At 36.0% G+C, this 19,603-nt stretch overlaps 1 protein-coding gene across 2 annotated transcripts in view; it reads left to right on the top strand.

Annotated features, from left to right (window-relative positions):
• Positions 1 to 368: 368 nt before the first annotated feature.
• card11 (caspase recruitment domain family, member 11) overlaps positions 369 to 19,603 on the top strand; it is a 70,111-nt gene continuing 50,876 nt past the window's right edge. For both annotated transcript variants that reach the window (XM_006637237.3, XM_015360510.2), the window contains exon 1: positions 369 to 538. The gene's annotated coding sequence lies outside the window, so the exon portion shown is untranslated. The remainder of the gene's footprint in view (positions 539 to 19,603) is intronic.

Raw genomic sequence — 19,603 nt, 5'->3', positions numbered from 1 at the left:
TTCCTAAAGGTCATAAGGAATATGTGGAGTATGGACACATCATGTCATGGCTCCGTGTTTTTTTTTTTCAAATATCACGTTTTGCAAACCGGCGTACGTATTGTTAAAGGATTGAATGTAGCGTACTTTCCCCCCTATTTGTATCGACCATCGCTCAACTAAATTATTTTTAAAAACCATTCCCGGTTTAATTTCTTGTAAAGGTTATACGATATAAAAATTGGTATCTTCTCGTTCGTAACTTTTATGTTTATTTCTTAGAATGGAAATAGTGCCCTTCTATACAGTACGTAGTAAGGCAGTTTTTTTCTGCCCCAATAATATTTCCACGCCCATCACCATCTCTGCGCCAGCAGAGCTTGACAGACTCTGACAGTAGTGCTTCCAAGTATGTAGTTTAATGTTGCGCAGGTGAAATTAGCAGAGACAAGAAGGCAATTTTCTTGTGGAACGCAACGCCCCTTGTTCATGCTTAAAAAATGGACGATTCTTGTCACTGATCGTGACAGCTAACTGAAGAGAAGTATTCTAGCAACAGGTAAGAATACCTTTTTTTTCCCATACTGGTAAAGACTTTACTCACTTTCAGTAAATTTGACTTTTTTTCTAGCTGACCGGTCACAAAAGTATAACTTCCTTGATAAAATTATCAGATAACATTTTTCGCACAAACAGAAAAGTGGAAATAGTGCGTTTCTACAGCAGAAAAGAAACTTATTGCAGGTCCTCATCTCATCTTTTTCTATCAGAATTTTAATATTTTGAATATTTTGAATTCATTATCTGGGAAAGTTTGAAGCATGTACATTCAGACGATTATGCTATATTTCAGTACAGTAGCTAAATTAGCTTTTCTACTTTAACTGCAGTAGTGCAAATCCGCGCGAGAACTGAAGCCAATTTTGAACACTAGTTCAGAGGAAGAGCGGGCGTAGCTAAACTAGTTTGAAACATACAGTAGGCTGACTTTCCTTATTAGCAACATTTAATGTCGAGTATATCTGAAACATACAGAAAAAAATAAAAGTTTACTTTCTATTTAGTTATTTTTTCCATAATAAAAGAGCACATTGAACAGTAATTTATAGGAAGGAACAGGTAATTGAGTCTTAATATTGTAACAAAAATATGTTTTTAAATATCAGTAAAACTTTTAATTATCTAATGATTTTAATAACCATCACCATTTAAAATAATTGATTACCATTTCTGAAAACCCAACTGATTAATCTTAAAATAGGACTTTTTCATTGCCCATAATATTTTTAATTTCATAAACTGCAACATCTCTTACGCTTTAATCTTTAAACTTCAAGCATCAAAATATTTAATCCTGATTCCCTTGAAAGCAGAACAGTTAAAATTCTATGGATTAGTGACTCCCTGTATGTCTTTAACTGTTTTGGTATGTGATTGGTTCCTGCTAATGTATACTGTATTTGCTATTCTGAAATGCGTAAAAAAATTGCATGAAATTACACTGAAAATGTATAATTTGCTTTAATTTGAAGTTGAATTTCTTTCCTTTCCAAAATGCTCACATTCTCCTATTGTAAAATATATGTACATTATATTCTGAAAAGTTTGTTCTTTGTTACCATTCACCAATTCACGTAGTTTCACTTCACTTAAGCTACAGTATAATTTACTGTATGTGGTAGCTATTCAAAACTATGAGCTTAAATTCAAAGTTTAATTGTTCAGTTTCATATATTTATGTCTAAAATGTTAGAATTCACTATAGTCTATTAAACATTTGACAAGTAATGTGAATTAAATTAATACCTTTTTAAGCTTCTGAAGTCCAGTTGAGTTTGCCCGTAGTGTTAAGCACTTTGTCCAAAAATACAAAATGATTCCCTGTAGGAATTATAAGCAACAGCAAGGCTGTAAGTGTACAGTAGCAATATAACACAAACACATCTAGGATGAAAGTAATATCTGAAGCCCAAAAGACTATGGAGGAAAGATTTAATAGGTTACATTCAATAGATAACACAAGAGTGACTTGTACTGAGCAGGTTTGGTGGGAGTGGGCTATAATTGCTTTGATAATACGTATTGCTCCAAGGCCTTAAAGTTTAGCTTCAGTTAAAATTGCAGAAAATTGAAGAATTTTCTCTTTGGCAGTTTGACAGAAGGATCTCTCACCCAGCAGTTTCTTAAGTAGAAGCCAAGACACGGACTTCAATAACAGCTTGTTCCATACTCTCATAATCCTTTTGCATAGAGAAGTGCTGCCTGTTTTGGTTTTAAACTTCCAGACGTCTTCCCCACAACTTCCATTTGTGTTCTCTTGTTCATGTTTCACTCTTGATCCTGAAGAAGCACATTGGGTTGACTTTGTCAATGCCTTTGATAATTTTGAATACTTGTATCAAGGTCCCTTCATAGTGTTCTCTGTTCATGACTTAAAAGATTGAATTCCTTTAGTCTGTCTGTGTAGTACATTCACTTAATCCTGGGAACGTATCTAGTTGCTCTTCTAGGACATATTTTTTGTAACATTGTGTCCAAAATGTTTTATTTCAAACCCATGTGTGCACTTAATGATATAATTTATGGTATTACATATAATTACGCAACATAAACCAAACAGAAGCATGAAGAAGCTAGTTACCACAGTGTTTTGTATTGTTTTGTAAAAATATTTTAGATAGGGCTAAAGCAGTCACTGCAAATGCTGCAAGGTGCAGTATCTGAGCAAAAAGTATGCAGAACAACATGAATTGAGCACGAAAACTGCTCCTGATGTGAAATCCTGTTTTGTGAAGTGGAGAATACCATGCTGGTTACAAAGCACAAGCTGCAATGCAGAGACTTAGAGTACGAGATGCAGTTTTGTGGATTTGCTGGAAGATGGTTAGGAGTGGTGAGGTTCTGTTCACAGAATATGGTGAGAGGGGGTTAGGGGAGGAGAAAGTATTGCAATGTAGGTTTTCTAGATGTAAGTTTCTGTGAGATCAAAGTATAAACTATACATTTGTTAATAACTTTGACATGCTGGAGGAACTAACCATTGATCATTATTAAAATCATTATCAACATTAGCAAGGAGAAAACTCATAAAGACATGCAGTAAGAACATAAGAAAGTTTAAAATTGAAAAGTGGCCATTAGATCCATCTAGCCTGTTTTGTAATTAGTAGTTTATTGATCCAAAGATCTCATCCAGCTGTTCCTTGAAAGGAACTAGGATATCATCTTCTCTCTAATTTACCTACTCTCATAATTATTTGAAAGAACATGCTTACAACTTGGCTTGGTGCAAAATCTTGGCTGGATATGTTGGGCTATATTCCCTCAACCCTTTGGGTAAAGAAGTTCCTGATGCTCTCATCTTAGAATGCACTTTAAAGTAGTTTCCACTTGAGCCTTCTGGTTCGTGTTTCACTGTTCTTTCTAAAGACATCTGCTGGGTTAATTTAGTCAGTGTCATGGAGGATTTTGAACACTATCAGATCCCCTCATCATCTTCTCAAGATTAGAAAGATTAAGTTCTTTCAACCTTTGGACCATACCCTAACCATGAAAAGCAAGTAAATATGGTTCAATGTATATTCATGAAATATCTTAAAAGATCTTTGGTTTCAGTAATTTTTGTCAGATTGAGGAATTTAAAGATTTTCTGTAATGTCATTTCTTAAGGTGATAACGAAATGGAATTTAGTTTTCTGGAAAAGAAACCCGAGTTTTGTTGGACAGTAAATGATTTTCCACTCTTGTCATTCTTGGTGTGTGATTTTTTCTTTGTTCATTTAATGTTCTTTTTTTCGCTCTTTGTGCTTGTGACATTTTTGCCTAATAGCAGCTCTGGCAGATATAAATACAGTTTGGATTTGCAAATGAAGGACAATGAAAGAAATGAAGAACACTATATACAATAAATTCTTCATAATGTCTTGTAGTCAATACTATACTATTTAATGCACTTGCTTTGTAGGAACTATTTAACACAAACATTTTATAAGTTAAAAAGAAGTACTAGAATGGTGCATTTCATAACAGATAATACAAATCTTTTTTGGTTACCTATAATAGTAGTGTTGTAGAATATAAACAACGTTTGGGGGCATATCTTTGGGGGTTAATAGCTTTCCTTCTTTTACATACTGTAGCACTATATTTTAATTTAATTTTACTCCTTGTTGTATTAGGGGTGAGTGTACTGTGATCTAATCTTTCTCATTCTTTTACCTGTTTTGTTTGTATTACATAAATGACAATGTACCATACTATGAAAGTGCTTATAAGTAAAATGTTTTATTATTATTCTCTAAGTTAAAATATGGTTTAGCTTTTCCAAAATAGGCTTTTTTGAGGTATTAAAATGCTTTTTACATAAAGTAAGACATTAAATGCTGTTTAAGCATCTGTTGAAATTACCTTTTGATATGTTCTTCACACTATTTAGACATCTAGGCAGCATCCCATGAGCAGTGTAAGGAGCCTAACCAATGATAATATATTTCTACTACATACGTTATGAGAGATGTGTGTTTGCAGCAATTCTAAAAAAAATAAAAGCAAAATGCTGGGTACATCAGGTAGAGATGTGGCAGAGTTTGAAGAGCAAGAGGATTATCCTGGTGCCTAGTTGAAATCCCACTCAGGGTGTACCCAATTTGGCCTCCCTAAATGTTTACCTCAACTCAGCCTCCTCCTTCACCTGATGTGCAGAAGAATAGAGTTCCTGGTGCATATTATCTGCCATGTATTACCCAAGTGAGTGCCACTTTAGTGGTAGGTAAGGTGGATCCTCTCCTTATACAGTGTGTGCAAGTAATTGTAATTATTATAAATTGAGACACTGGTATGCAGAAAACTAAACTTTAATGTCCTTAACCATTTTATGAAGAACTGAGGAATGGCAAGTTAAACGATGTGGTATCTCGAGACATTCTGGTGCAAATACTATTCCACTTGCTCTCAAGGCCTTCTGCAGTATGGTGCGGCGACAATACCCTGAACCTATCAAGGAAACATCTGATTACGTCACTATCACGTTTCTCTTCCCTCTGGAACATAGATCAACTTGCAGCTTTGGGGCCAGCAGCTCCAGTTCCAGGACTTTTCCTTATGAATTGTCCAGTAGGGAAACAGTAAGTACCACAGCCACCTCCTACTTCCCAAGTGACAGTGCTGGATGCATATTCCCATCTAGCTAGGAAACTTAGGAGCACACTTCAGGGTAGAACCCAAAGCTCTGAAAAAAAATGTGTCCCATTTTTGGTACCTTTACAGTTCTGCATGGGGACTCAATCCTTTAGTTCAGTTTACATAGAATGATAGAAGAATAATTAATCCTGAGTAGGTGCTTCTATCCTGGTGGAGCTCACTGCAAAGTGCTCGTAGGTTCTGAACTTTTTATAGATGTTTTTCTGTGTGCATTTCACTTGTGATTACCTGGGAAAAACTGAGTGTTGTGCACGTACCCTCACATTTGAGAGTAGTGGGAGTGTGTGAGACTTCGTTTTGCTACCGTGATTACAGCTGCAGATGCTAAATTTAGCAGGAGCAGGAGGAGGGGCACCTTCACTTCCCTTTTCATTTTGGAGACGTAGGTAGTTTCCGATTGAAACTCGAGTATTTTATATCTTCAATAACACATAAGCTTTATTTACCCGTAAATGCTTACTAATAATTCTTATTCGCATATACAGTACACTAAACAAGATGAAAGAAAGTCTCTTGGACTTACAAAATTTCATGATGTTTCTTACAGTAGTTTGCCACACTGTGTCACAGAGCATAGTGAAAACTAAGTGGTTATTGTGTAATACGATATACAAGAACTTCTACAAGTCTTTGCTTTTTCAATGCTCTTTATGTTCTTTATTGTTATTTTACTTATGTTCTCCCTAGGTTATAGATAATACATTCTTACTTTCCATAGAATTTTCCTTTACCTCTTTGTAAAACAGCTAAAATACCATCATACAGATACTTTGTCAAGCTAACTGTAAGTAACTGAAGTTGTATAGTACAAAAACACTTTCTTTGAACCAGAATAACCCCTGAGCTATTGCAAATATGGGTCCTACTTTTGATGGCATTATATTGTAAGAACAAACCTAGTGAAAATAAATGTAATCAATTTAGAACAAATAATTTTGCTCCTAAAGAATCAATAAGTGTAATAACAAGTGCTTCAAAGTCTATTTCAAGTACATATAAAGCACTGAAACATGTATTTCTGTCTTATATTAAAATATTTAACATTCCCCATATATTCCTAAAATATAATGAATAATTAATAATATTTAGATTTAACAGTGTAAAAAATAAGTACAAGTGTATTACATATTGCTATATACCTACTGTATATCAATAATGTGTTATTATAAAAGTAACGAGTAATGAGTATTTTGTTTATATACAGTAAATCTCCTGTTCTGTGACATTGTGCGGTACAATGAAATGTAATATCATGTAAATATTTCAGAAATTATATATTGAAGCTTTATGATTTAGCATTATACAATATGTAAACATTGCAGTATCTAAGTTACTGATTTTGGAATGATACTTAATTGAAGGCAGACATAATGTGTACAGTACCCTTGGTTGACTAATAATTAAGATTGTTTTAAAATGGATTTTAAACAAGGATTGAATTAGTTTACATAGTATTACCAAGATCAAGATTTTATCCTTGGAACTACCAAGGCCGTATAATTGCTGTTTTTATGGCAGGTTATTGTTCAAAGTACTTTTACTCATTTAGTGTGACTTCTTTACTTTTGAGACTGTTATTGCTAAAAGTAGGATTTTAAAATATTACAAAATCTTAATTATGACAAAGCCTACTGTATGTATTTACAGTAACTAAGGCAATTTATTATTAGTACAATCTGTGAAATGTAAAACTTAAGTGCAAAAACACAATTCAGAGTGATATAATATATAATATATATATATAATAGATATAATAATTCTCCAATATTTAAGCATTTCTGACTAATTGTTTGGAGATATAGTTTTGAATACATATTTGATCACAGTGAAAATATTTATAAATTGGTAATATTTTATCTTTAAAATGTAATTCTGAGTCTGATGCTTGTTGATACTTGAAATATTCATTTGGATTTCATATACCTATGTGATACAATACCTATGGCAAAAAAAAACATTTTATGGGGAGAAGCATGGGTTAGTAAAGTAGATAAAAGATCACCTGGACCACAGCGGTGAACCCAGGTGGCCAACTGGGTTGGCTGACTCGGCAGACTCCAGGGCATGAAAACATAAACACCCCTGACTCGCTAAGTGTCGCTTGAGAGCCTTTGCCTCACCACTGGGAGCTAGGCCCTTAAGTATAGGGAAGGGATCAGAACACTCCATCAACTCGCTTTTAGAGGCTGTACCTCAAGACCAGGCACTGCCCTCAGGGAATAGAAAGGAGGAGATAGCTCTTGGGAACGAACCCCTCAAGGGGGAAGAGAAAGAACCCCCGACTGGAGGAATCTGGGTGGCCGTGCCATCATGAGATTTGGGGAAGTGAGCTTCAATTACCCGCCAAAGATGGACCCCAGACCAACTCTTTCCCTCCCAACACTCATGAGGACAAACAAAGTGTGTGCCAATGCATAATTAAAACAAACATGAGAAAAGAACAGGAGAGGAAGGTGAAGAGGCTATGTGTGAGCCTGACTGCACAGTGGAGAGGAACAAAACCCTACAGTACATGCCAATTCAGGGGAAAACCTCTGGTTGTCCCTGCAGAACAGACACCCCCCACTCCGGGCATACTAGCAATAGATAATAAGCAGCTGAAATGCCTGAGAGAGTGGTGTTGATGTAAAGGTGGACTGCAGAAGAGGACAATTTGCCCGTTGTTTAAATAAGTTGAATATCCAGGGCACTGGATGTGGCAGCTCCAATTCTGAACGGGGAGAGTAAACTGAGGGTTGAGACCAACGTTGGAGATTGAAACTCATAGCTGAGGAGAAAACATGTGTCTGAGAACTGAAGTATCCACAATGAAGTGGATCAGGCTAGAAAAAAAATGACAGGCTGGGATACAAGTCAGGTCACTCAATTCTGGAAAACGGACTACAGACAAACTGGTAAATTGTGCCTCTTAGAATCAGCGGCAGTCAAACACATTGCATCCATAAGAGCATCGTTGAAGGGGTAAAATTTCCTTGTCTCTGGAAAAAAGATGTTGGAGGAGATAGGCTTCCTGGAAGGAACTCTTAGAGGTGCTGTCTCTGGATTCCACGAAGTGCAAGATGGAGTGCTGGAATAGAAAGCAGAGAGGACATCAAAGAGACTGAAACATGGGGCAGAACTGAATCCCAGAGGTAAGATCCTGTTGCACTTGGAAAACAGAAGAGAAGAGCGAGGTTAAAATGGAAATAAAGGCGGCTTGTGGAATGGGGGAAAGGTAGAGCATGCAGTCCTGGCAGAAGAGTAGGCTGTGTGGACAGATGGGCTAAAGTATTTAGTAACGTGTCCATTGAAGCTGGGTGGAGATTTGATTCTAGAAAACAAAAGAAAGCGGAACTCAGACCTTGAAGGGAAAAAGAGCTAAGATGGGCATGAGGATGCAGGATTTGGGTAACTGCGAATGGTAAAAAGCATTGTTTGTAGCATTGGAAAAGCCAGGGAGGTGATCCTAGCTAGAGCTGAAGGAAATCCAGGTGAGATGGCGAAGGAAACTTTTAAATTAGTGGAAGAGGATCTTCCTTTATCGGAAATGGAAGTAGTGGATTTGATATCAGAAATAAGATTGATCACTGGTTCTGAGGTGTCACAGACATGGATAGCAGCAACAATAGGGTAGAGCTCTAGAAGGGCTGACGATTGTACAAGGAGAGAGAGAAAACCACTGGCCATTGAATATTCCTGAAAGACTGACAGAAGCATTGGAGATAAGGGGGAGGTTATGCAGAGTAGAACACCAATTCTTGTAGAAGATAGAGGCAGTTCTCAAGACGGAGTGGAGATCCACAGTCTGATATCTTTCTGTGGAAATTGAGAGATGACGGTCGTAAAAAGCAAGAAGATGGGAGAAAGATTTGGCTTGAGGTAGAATACGGATATCATAATTTTAATGCTCCGACTAGAATAACAAGTCACATTAGTGATAATTTCAAAATCTGAAATGAAAATAGAGACAGCTCTTTGGAAGAAGGTGTACTGCAAATTTAACCATATCTAGAGTGATAGGGCTTTTCTGCTGGAAAGCTTACGAAAAGCAATACCAAAAGGGGGTGATACAGAATGACGAAGAGGAGACTCTAGGAAGGAGCCAATGAGAAAACCTTTCGGAGCTCAGCTGTAATCAAGGCAACAATCATCTCAGGCTCAGGAGTAGAGAATTGGGACAAGAATAAGATGGAATTAAAAATGGGCCAGTAGAAACATTTCAAAGAACATGTAGAAGGTAGTTAACAACAAGGGAGGGAAGATCCTGAAGGGTGCTTTCCCAGGATGGGAATACAAATGGGTGTATGAACTTGAAAGAAAAAAATCATTTTGGAGCAGTGGGACGGCTCAGTCTATAGAGGGTGAAACTGCTAGGTTATGAATATTCAAATAGGGGTGTGCCTTAGAACAGGAAAAGTGGATAAATTACAAATCAGTTCAAACTGAAAATTTAATTGGACAAAATAAAGAACCACGTTAACAAAGATAAGTAATAGTAGTCCACTCCAGGCGCCATGGAAGGTGGAAAGAACAGATGGTGTACCTGAAAATAGAGAAATTCTGAATAAATTCTCAGAGAGTGAAACTTAAGAAAACATGGATTCCACAACTTAGAACAACTGGAGATCTCCAGATTCCACTACTCAGTAATTCCAATCAGAGCCATCTAATGTGAGAGAAACAGAATTGACATCTTCACCTTCATGGATCTGGCGGCAAAAATGAAGGTGGCCTGAGAGCAGCATAGAGTCTGAGTCTTTACTGTACTGAGGGTGGGGAAAAAAAAGAGACTAGGGATAGGCGGGGCTGCAAGAAGCAGAGCAGAATAAAGGGAATTTTCAAGCTTGAGCAGACAGGAGTTGATATCGGCTACAGAGTGAGAAAGTGGTTAGAGAGTTTGAGAAAGCTGCTGAGAAATCTGCAGAGAAAGAGAATCTGCTAGAGAGCTGGGTAGCTGTGGAGGAGGAGTAGGCAGAACTGGAGAGTTGAGAGAAGGGGGAGGGGCTGTCTGATTTGCAGACACTGCTGTAGAGAGAGAAGGATGGAGGATGGGTTGAGCTGAAATGGAAAAGCATGAAAGTAGAAAAAAGGGCTTAGAAAGTAGAAAGTCAGGGTGAGGAGGAATAGGAATATATCTGTCGAACAGTGATTTGAGGAGCCTTGGAAGAGACCAGTCCTTGTAAAAGAGACAAGTCGGCGTATCCGAGGTGGTGTGGCAGCGTTTGAACTGCGTAATGTGGGAGGCTGAATGGGAGAAGCAGAAGCATCGCGACGGGGGAGAGGAGGATAAGGTGGAAAATCAGAATGTCGAGATGGCGAAACAGTGGAAAACGAACGGCGTGGAGAATCTTCAAGGTGCTGTAGGAGAGGAAGGTGGTCTGGAGATGACGAAGAATTAGGTCTGTGAGCCATTGTAGGTCTAGCGCTCAGAATTCAAGTAATTTGAATTCAAAACCTCTAGACGTGTGTGTTACCAGGGTTAGGGTTTTAATAGGAAAGAGATAATTGAATGATAGAGGAAGGGGCTGAGCACCCCCGCACACTTCTCCCCTTGAACTTCACCTATCGGTTTCCGTTTAAAATATGACATTTCAGTATTGTTTCTAAATAAACTATATACAAATGAAATAGGGTTTTCCTCATTAACTTGTGATATTACCAAATTAAACACTCTTTAATTGTGCATATAACAGAATTCTAATTTACATGACAGGCACAGTGCCTAATCTCAATACCATAATGTGCCTGTTGGCCTTTCTGATAATTTGGAGCATTATCAGACTTTATACTTTTTTAGAACTTCTTTATTGTCTAGTCTGTGGGCTGTGGGTTTGTATTAGTAAAAAGGAAATGTTTTGCCCTTTGCTGACCACAACTGCATGAAACATAAGAAAAAGAAAGTATTTGCCCTCTATCATTCTGTTGAATGGAAGTGCAAAGAAAGTTTCTCTCTCATATATACCCCTTCACTCCGTTTACTCCTCGCTCACTGTTGAGATAGCCTTCTACCTTCTCTTGTGCGCTTTATTTAATCTCTGTTTACTGGATACTGACCCTGCTTGCTTCTGACCATGTTTCCGTCTCTGACTCGCGTTATTTGGATTTGGATACCTCACTGCCTCGATCTTTGGATTCCTGACCCTACTCTGCCTCCGACCTCGACTACTTCTTTGTCTCGCGTCTTTTGGATTTGGATACCCTGCTGCCTTTGACCTCCAGATTCCCGACCTAGCTTGGCTACCCTGACCTCGAACCTCGTCCTACGTCCTTTGGAAGTCTGACTTGATTCCTGTTAGCTCCGCATAGGGTTCGTTCTTTACCACCAGTTCATACATGTACATTGTGACATACATGTTATCTTAACAACTTTTGATCACTGATATGACAGGAACTGGAATGTGCAGTCTGTGATGTACAATTCAGTGCATTACTATTAATGATTCATAATTTGAAATTCCTTGTTTCATTGTTTTTTCTTTTTCAATTATAGTGACAGTGAAGCTAACTATACTGTATACAGTATATGAAACTAGAAGGTGCAATTTATATAAGTATATAAGATTATTAAATGCTCTATATTCACATTTGTTTATCTATATGTTTTGTATAACATTAGATATCATAATTTATAGGTAGGAAACATGATAATATTTACTGTAGTACTTTATAGGAAGAAATCATCAACATGCCTCTAACCTGGGAAAGACAAAAAATATATTGAAATGTATTAACGTGTCTTCTGCCAAAGGGACAGAAATACTTGGGTACAGAGATTTCAGGGCCTGTTGGTATTCCATCAACTGTAGCTTAAGTAAAATGATATATTATTCATAGGCCATTAACAGAGCTCTTGTAACAGTCAAGACAGGGATGGTCCCCAGTTCATGGACTGGAATATTGTTCATGAAGTGCCCAACCATAAGAAAAAATTGAACCAAGTAATTACAAACCAGTAAGTCTATCTTCTATTACATGTAAGATAATGGAAACAATCAAAATTAAAGGATCATTAAATTTTCATTAAATGAAATTCCTGGGGATGGTCAGGTATTTAGAATAGATAAGTTGTACTTAAAAGTTGTTAGAGCTCTGTTGAACAAGGAACAGCAGAACAGGTCATGCACTGAGAATATGATATGGTATTTAGATTTCTGAAGGCTTTGATTAAGCTCCTCAAAAAAGATGAATTATCAGTTTACATTCAAGGGAATTCTTGTATTTGGATTAAGAATCGGTTAATGAGTAGCAAACAGAGGATACAGATAAGGGGTAAATGTTCTTATGGTGTGATGTGATTAGCAGAATAGGGTATCTGTACTAGAACAGCTGTTCTTCCTAATTTATATCAGTGAACTAGATTGTGGTGGAATTATTATATCAGCCAAATTTGCAGATGATAGTAAATAAGATGATTAGGAAACTCTATAGAAGCTGCAAAGGAAATTAGCTAATGACATATAGATTCAATATATAGTGTTACTTGCAGTTGACAAACTTAAAGATAAAATAGGATGCATAAACCATCACTCCTCTAAACCAATGGCTGAATGTGACCTTGAGGTCATTTCACTACAACACAATTTGGACCTGAATTTCTGAACTATAGCATTACATAAATTAGTCTAAAACAGGTATTGTCTTCGGGATTTACAGTATAGCTAATTGCTAATCAAATGTCTCCTTTAGCTTTCTCTAAAATACTATATACTCTACATCTACAGTAAATGCACCTAGATTTCGAGCATGTGCCACAACATTTTTCACATTGTATTCTGTTTGGTTTTGCTTGTATCTGCAGTGGAAGAAGTCACTGTTCATGTTACCTGCTCTTTAGCCAGTTTTATGCCCACTGTTTTCTCTGGACCCAGGGATCCCACGTTTCAGACATATTGTGCAGCTAATATTTATTTTCACCCTAATTAGCCATGGGTGTTTCATGTGATGAAATTATTTTTTTTCAGTAGTCCAAATGGTAGGAAGCACTCATTACAAAAGTTTAAATTCTCTTTGCCTGATGAATCAACATGTGGATCCCGCTCCTATTTTATACAGTCATGCTTTCAGCCCCAGCTCTGAGCCACATTGGTAGCACAACTCACACCTGCATGCAGCCTGGGCCTTTTTTCATTTCTGTTTTGTTTTAGCAAAGGTTCAGATTCATTGTCAGATTCTTTAAAATAGTTCTGTTAGTTTCTTTAATGAAAAAAAGTTTATTTGACATCCTTTGGGCTATTCGTACACAACCAGTGTTCAGATTCAAAGTTGAAAAGGATGTTACATTTAGAAGCATTTCAAAACCTTCTTTAAAAGAAATTAAAAACAATCTTTTTCTATCAACTGCTCCTGCACATTGTAGTCAAGGCTGTAATCTACTTGTCCAGTCCAGTAAATCATATCAAGAGATTAGCAGATGACAGAGTTGAAATAGTTGACGATTCCTTCTTTAACTAGTTCATAAAACACCAACTAGAAACTATTGATACAATCTTTTTAAAAAACAGGATACCATAATCATCTTTATTTTATATGGCATGTTTAAAAGAAATAATCTCAAAGTGATGTTTACATATTGCAAAGGTATACTGTAAAAAATGTTTTTATAAAATATGTTTCGGACCTGAAATAATACATTTTTACCCATTCTACTTGTGGTACGGTATGCTTTATTCTTTCAGTATTTTTCTTTCCTATTCTTGTTTTCCATATGCATACTGTAGGTGTTGTTCCTCATGACAAATTATCTTCCTACAAGAACAGCACAACTACTAAACTAACTGCCCATCTGATAAAAATACAAAAACAATTTGAACAGCTGTATGATGGATTTTGTATAAAATAATGACTTAAAATGCTGTGTTTAAATCTGACTAGAGGCAAAGAAAAAAATAATATATTCAGTATGAGTTAATTGATTTTAAGAACAAAGCTGTAATTGGAGCAAAGCACTGATTTATGAACAAGCATATATTCAGTCGTAGTCATATTTGTAACTGATTCATAAGAATGAGAAAACATTTAAATCCTGTATAAGAACATAACAGTAACAAACAAGTAACTGTGAATGGAGACTATTTGCTCCATATAGCTATGATTATATTAATTGTATAAATATATGTCATGCTAAGTACTGATTATCTTTTCTAAGAATTGATGTGGATCAGAATCCCCAGTATTGTCTGTCAAGGAAAAGTTTGTTTGATCAAGCTCCAGTACCTTTCTTTAGGGAGTTTTCCATTCTGTCAATGTGAATTCTATCAGACAGGCACAACCCTTTAGAAGTTCCGCTGACCTGATCTCGTAACAATAGCCTGTTTGTTAGCATAGAAAGGATACAGTATTAGTTTACCACTCAGGTATCTGTGTGGGCTTTTATTGGATGCAGCAGATTCTCAGAACAACTGAGTCTTTGTTTTTAATATTTTGTTGAAAACATACATCATCTTTTTCTCCTTATTATGGAGTTGTAAAACCTTATGACCTCTTTGCCAATCATAGGAGAAATTTGAAATGGACTATTCAGGAGCAGGCATTATAAATAGTGGACATTCTCATGGGTTTCAGTACACTAATGCTGGACTTTTTTTGTGTGTTTTGCCATCTTTTGTGTATTTGGTGTCTTTTCATAGTCAGCTGTAGATTACAGGATGTCAAATGAAGGTGTTACTGCAGCTTTGAAACAGAATTACATCCCATATGTGGTGAATGATTTTTAGTTCAGAACTATCACAGGATATTATTTTGTTGTAGATGGTGTTATCAAACAGGTTTTCAATTTTCTGTTTGCTTGGAAAGAACTGCAGTAAGGCTGGGCAGAAGAGGAGGCTAATGTTAAATGTCAGTGTTTACCGATGGCATGCTCTGTGCTCTTTCACAGTCTTGCATTCTCTTTGGAGAAAGATGGTTGTGATGCAAAGTGTGTCATTTTCACACTGGCTATTCAAAGTGTTAATAGAGGCTGTCATGGGACTGCTCATTTGTCACTTCTCATACATGTTTATCCTAAAGCTGAAACACTAAAAGTGTGAGAACCACCTTTTCCTGTTTAAAAACACTTCTCAAATTATTGTATCCCCTGCTAGCCCCCCCCTGGCTCTATCTTATGTGTTGCTTCCAAGACAGAAAAATAACATTCACAAATTTTGTCCTGAACAGTGAGATTTATCTCTGCAATAGTATTTAATAGATTGATTTTTACTTGCAGGTGATGTTAAATTCTATATAAATCTAAACATCTGAATTTTGACACAGCCCTGATAACTAATGAGGAAATCCCTGATCAGGTTCTAGGTAAGCAAATGTACAGAGAGAAAACAGTAGGGGAAAACAGAAAATGAAGAATCTTTAGCTTAAACGTTGGAGATCTTCCAGGTTTTTGTCAAAATATGAGTATATTAGATTACACAAGATTTTTATGGATGTGCATCTCATGAATTTCATGTTATCTAATAAATTTCTTTCTACTTTAAAAACTATAGACATCAGCGTTTCTACATACTTCAAAATATGTAGAAATAATGTCTACTATTTAGAAAAAGTAACTGTATAGAGAAACAGGCTTATTAAACATGCAAAGGCTCTAAGATGACAGCAGATCCTTGTGCATCCTCCCAGATTACAAGTTGTTTAGTAAAAGGAGTACAAACTGAGGACATATATATCAATATCTATAATATATTATTGAGCAGGCTGTTAAATAATATAGTGGCCTGTTCAGGGGTGAAAAAATATTATGGAATCTGCTAAAACAATTTTCCTGTTCTGTGGTGTTTCAAAACGTTTGAAGCATATGGAATTGATCCATCTCCCTGTATATAATATACACAATATTTGAACATATCTTTTTCCTAATGCATATGTTTTGATTAATTGATCGTTCACTCAAGTTATTAAGTCCATAACCACTAGATCATCTCATTAATGGGGAAATGAGGGGATGAGGTGATTTAACCTGTTGGATATCAAACCTGGTGACAATCAAATTATGCAGGACAGAGAAAGGAAACAATATTCTTATCAAGAAAATAATGCCTTTGTGCTATCAATATGTTGGAAGCTGAACTAAGTCAGTGACTACTGGATACTGACTGAAGTGTTCACAATCAACAGTTTCTAATAGGGCAAGATGTTACAGCCAATCAAATGATAGGCCACTAATTATCATGTTCCATGTTCATGATCATTTTTGCACTACTAATTCCATTGTCATACACACACCAGGTTGCAACAACCTGTGCATCAGCAGGTCTACTGTGTGGAGGTTGCTAAAGAGTCATTTGCAGGGTAGATGTCTACACATGGGACCAGTTCTCACCAATGTTAATCAATGCAGCAGAATGAGGTGGTGTGAGCAACACATGAAGTGGACTCAACAGTAGCCAAGCCAAGTTCTCTTAAGCAATAAATCAGTTGTGTACATCACCCTGATAAATATCTTCAAATTTGGCACATGGTCTTCAAATTTGGCCAGGGCAAGAGTGTCTACTTGCGGTGATTGATGGCATTGATCAAGTCCTGGAAGCTCATTTGCTGCCCTTTCTGAAAGGTTACCCTGGCATTACAACAATCTAGCAGGACATCATGCGTTGTTTTCCTGTTTGTGTAATAACAGCTTTCTTCCAAGATTAAAAATGTAAAAGGTTACGCAGTGAATGCCCTTCTCGCCATGGCATCCACATTCAGGTTTGGAATTTGAACTCGTCATACTTGAATGAACTTGCTTGACATGAGCTATAACAATAATCTAGAGCTCAGAGGCAATTGAACATGCACAAGTGTGTCCGGACTTTACAAGAGGAATGGAACAGAATCTCATAGTATGCACTATAGCTGTGCTTCTTGTGTTGCTTCCTACAGTGAGCACACACATTTGTAGTCTGTGATTTTCACAGTTGACCCCCTATTAATCACTTGATTTGTTGTCATCGTAATTACTTTACCTTGTCATTTCTGTTCAGTAAAATGTCAGTAAACGTGCCAAAAAAGATTTGGACTTTTTCCTGATCATGATTTTATGAATCTGTTTTAGTTCAAGACTATATGAATTTTATCTTCTGTTTTATTTTATTATGTATAATGTAACAGCTACAATAGATCACTGTTGTAAACCTCAGATTGGAACATGGACTCATAGTTCATATACACTGATATTTTATTTTTGCATAAAACCAAGGCTCTGTGCTGTTCCTCTTAAGTCACAGATAGAGCGAAGTCAAAGTTGATTGGCTGCAGACTTGCTGTTGGTTTGTGGTTGTTCTATAATCAGATCAGGCTGACAGAGCACATGGTAGGTACTTCCGGCAGCCTTACTCTCTGTGTTCCTTTGTCGCTGTGTTTATACAACCCGGTCGTTACACAAAAGAGTTGTTTAGACTTTTATTCATTGTGTGCAATTGAAGATTTTGGAAGCGATATAGAAACACTTCAAACTCTGTATTCTTATTTTAAAAAATTCTTCTTAGCACTTGCACCCAGAATCTTTAATGAGATCTAATTAATTAGGTGCAATTCACTTTATGTGATAAACTATATTTAATTTTGAGTTATGCTTTGTATTATGCAATGACAGTGCTGCCTTGACTTGTTATCCTGTTGGATCTGTCACTATTCATTCACGTTGCTATGCTTGGTTAAGCATGATTTGTTTTTGATTTTGATAGATTTTTAGATAATATTCTAGCACTTAATATTTATATGTAACAGATGAATAGATGTTTTATTCTTATTCTTTCTTTGGAACTCTGATTCACTATGTCACACAGGATGCCATATATGTGGGCTGCAAAATCTTTGCTGGCTAAGACAGGCCAACACATCTGTTAAAGAAATGAGGAACTAAAGACGGCTTCATTAGTCACTTATTCCAAAATAAGAGCAGATAACATCTTACCATGAGCCCTTGCAGCTGCATGGCAGGGCAAGTGAACACTTGCAAACCTGGCAAAAATTGGACCTATTGTGGAGACAGGATTTTGTGGCAACCACTAAACTCCTTTGTGACATGCACATTTAGGAATTAGCTACACAAAGCTCCTTTAAATTATACCTAAATTTACATGTATTTTTCATGCATTACTAGAGAAAATGCTAAATTAAATCTAGTTAAAGAATACTGCAGACATAATTTCTTGTTTTTACATAAATTTAATTGATATTTAAGATATAAATAATAATCAGTTGTAATTAAAAATATTTTCTACTGCTTTTATGCATGCTTCTTATGCATTATTGAATACTTAGTCTTCAAAGCCAGATGCATATGGAAATTAATTAAGTTAGATCATAGTACTATATGGCTCTTTATGAAAGTGTTTAAATGCTCAAGAGCAGTTTTATTTTATGAATGAAAAGGTGCTGGGATTACCACCTAATTGTGGTCTATTAGCTTTCTTTTCTACCTCAAAGGACACAGAGCATTCTTGAAATTAGTTAGTGCTCTCATTTCTTACACTGATGAGCTATTTATTTATTGTTACACAATTTGCACAAAAATCAGGGCTACTGCATGTAGTTTCACTTTTTTCTTTAAATTTAAATGAAGAAATTGATTTACACTTATTTTGCCACAGTTTGCTATTTATGATGAGCTACAGTGTAGAAAAATGGTTATTGCACTAGACGTCTCCAAAAGGGTTAAGGATTGATATCCAATGTCGAGACACTGTTGCTGTACCCTTGAGCCAACTGAGCTTTGTACCAAAAATTATATGTATATAAAATTGGTAACTGAAACTAATAATATGTTATTATGTGAATGTGAATTGCTTTAGATGTAAAATAGATTTATCATAATGTCAATTTATCAATTTATTTTACTCTATTAGAGCTTTTTCACATCCACTGGGAAAATACTGTTATTAAGGGCAAGAGTATGCATGATGAAACCAGAAATCTAACATGAAGCTTGAAATTTTTATCTTTGATTTGTCTGAAAAATCATCTATTATTGTTTTTGCAATGCTAATGAAAACTCAGCATGTACAAATAAGGCATTTCTACATAAAGTTGCCTTATGTAAAATTCATGTTTTGCAGTATAATTTGACATATACCAATATCAATGTAAAATTTGCAGATCATACCATAAGAAATTATTTTACTGAAAAAATATTTTGTAAAAGGAAGATTAATTCAATACAGATTTATGCTTAAACTCTACATGTAGACTGCCCAATAGGCTTCTTTTGGTAAAAATATTTGTCACAAAAAGTGAATCACAGGGCATGTAATTAATACAGTATGTTAGGTGAAATATTGTTTGAAATCTCATGAAAAGTTAAAAACCCTTATTATGAAAAATGTTTTCACATCCAGATGAAAATAAATATTGAATCTTCAAAGTATTGTTCTCTTATCACATTGTTTTTACTGTGTTGCATAAGGAATAAAAAGAGATGCTCAAACGTTTTTGTGGCTTCATCAAGGACATCATTAGCATGGTACCAAATATG

The sequence above is a fragment of the Lepisosteus oculatus genome, chromosome 19 (assembly GCF_040954835.1).
Source record: "Lepisosteus oculatus isolate fLepOcu1 chromosome 19, fLepOcu1.hap2, whole genome shotgun sequence".
Lineage (NCBI taxonomy): Eukaryota > Metazoa > Chordata > Actinopteri > Semionotiformes > Lepisosteidae > Lepisosteus > Lepisosteus oculatus.
This window is presented reverse-complemented; position numbering and strand designations above follow the sequence as displayed.